This window comes from Echinops telfairi, unplaced genomic scaffold, assembly GCF_000313985.2.
Source record: "Echinops telfairi isolate 266 unplaced genomic scaffold, ASM31398v2 ScPeMD7_60;HRSCAF=208, whole genome shotgun sequence".
In the NCBI taxonomy this organism is placed as follows: domain Eukaryota; kingdom Metazoa; phylum Chordata; class Mammalia; order Afrosoricida; family Tenrecidae; genus Echinops; species Echinops telfairi.
In genome coordinates, this window is record NW_022103958.1 from 19,104,717 (window position 1) to 19,106,919 (window position 2,203).

The following is a 2,203-nucleotide window of genomic DNA, read 5'->3' on the forward strand; positions in this document are numbered from 1 at the left end:
GTTCTCAAACGCGACCGGGGCTTTTTTCTTTTGGGTTCCACTCGCTAAGGGATCTTGTGGTCACCTGAAGCCACCGGCTGTCGAAGCACAGTCTGGGGATGGGAGCAAAACACTCAAGATTTTTATATTCTCGAACACACACTGTATTGGGACTATGTCCACCACTTGTCTGCCAGCTCACCGTACTAGGGTGTCTTCTGTGTAGTTGGGGGGCTGGAAGATAGGTCACAGGTATTTCAAAGGCCCGCAGGCCCACCCAAGTGAACAGGTTTCAGCAGAGCTTCCAGACCAAGAACAGAATTAGCTTCGGAAAACCTTATGGACAGAGTTGAAATGTTGCCAGTAATGTGGAATGACATTGGAATGAATCGCTTTGGTTCGACCCCAGTGTGGGACGTCGCCCCAGATCCTCTCAGGAGTTCTCTGAGGTCAAAGCTCTTTCCAATAGGATGATAAGACATGGTTTGCTTTGTTTTATTATGAGTGGAGATTTCCATAGGCTATTGACGTGTAATGATGCGGCCGTACTGTCTGCTTCTGGAATGCCTGCGTGTGCATTCATGTTTGCCCATGTATTTTTCATAGTAGCGGATTTAGGGGGGTCCCAGAGTGCCACAAAAGGAGCCCCAGTGGCGCTATGGGATAAACGTTGGACTGCTAATGATAAGGTTGGTGGTTCAAACTCTCCTTGAGAGTAAATGAGACTAAACTGCCAAGTAAAGATTTACAACCTCAGAAGCTCTAAGTAGGGTCACTATGAGTCAGAAACGAATTGAGGGGTGGTGTTGGTGGTGTTAAAGGGGAGCTGATGTCAGGGAATTCAAGAAGGAAAAGAATGTTTTGCACTGATTGTGGTAGCAATTGTGCAGGACTGCTTGATTTGATTGAACTATGGAAGGATTTATCCGTATTAGCTCCCAATAAAATAGTTTTTGAAGAAAAACAAAGAAATGACTTGGTGGCAGTGGGTTTTTTGGTTGGGGCCCACAAATTGTTAGAGTTGTATCAGTTTGTTTCACTTGGATCCACAAACGATGCCCAGTGGCAGCCATCAAGAAATCAAAAAGAGTTACAGTCTCAGAAATCCACAGGGGCAGTTTACTCTGTCCTGTAGGGTAGCTTTTTCGGAGTGGACTTGGACTAGATGGCAGTGCGTTCAAGTAGATGACAGTGAGTTTGGCTGGCAGTGAGCAAGTCTGTTGCGCAAGAGTTCTTAAAGGGCAGAGATGTTACTTTGAAGAATAAGGCGTGTCTTTGAAGCTGAAGGTGTTTTCAGTGGCCTCATATGCATGTGAAAGTGATGGTGAGTACGGAAGCTTGAAGAGGAATTGATGCATTTGAATTGCGGTGCTGGCAAAGGTATTGAAAATGCTGTGGACTGCCTGAAGGACAACAAATAGCGAGACATCCTCTCCTATACTCAGGCCATGTTTTCAGGAGAGACCAGTCCCTGGAATAGGACATCGTGGACATCATGCTTGGTGAAGTAGGTCAGCTAAAAAGAGGCTTGACATTGTGGCTGCAACCATGGACTCAAAAATAACAATTGCGAGGACATCTAAGGACTAGGCAGTGTGTTGTTCTCGTGGACATAGGGTTGGGCTGAGTGGGACCTGACTCAACAGCACGGGACAACAGCAACAGTAAGCTATAACGGCAATACCACAAGAGGCTGTCTTAACCATCAATTCCCAAAACACCCAAGTCTATGCCATTGAGCTGTTGCCAATTCAGAGACCCAGTAGGACAGTGTAGAATGGCCCATGTGCATTTCCGAGACTGTAACTGTTTACAGGAGTCAAAAGCCCGATCTTTCTCCACAGCAGAGACTGCTGGTTTCAAACGGCTGACCTTGCAGTTAGCAGCCCATCATGTAACCGCTATGGCACCAGGAAGTTGGGCAACGCAAGCCCAGCAGCCACTCCGCAGGAGAAAGATGAGGCTGTCTTCTTGTGTAAATGTTTACTGTGTTGGAAACTCTAAGGAGCAGTCAGAACTCTATTATGAGTCAGAGTAGACTGATGGCAGAGTGAATGGGCATACCGTTTTTCCTATCTTCATAGAGTGACTCAAAACACACCCTACATCATTGCTTCATTAACATAACAAAGATAACTCATCCTTAAATTGGATTATAACCTCAGGTGTAGGGAGTAAGGCTTACAACTATTTTGGAAGACTCAGATCGATGCATGACAGCTAC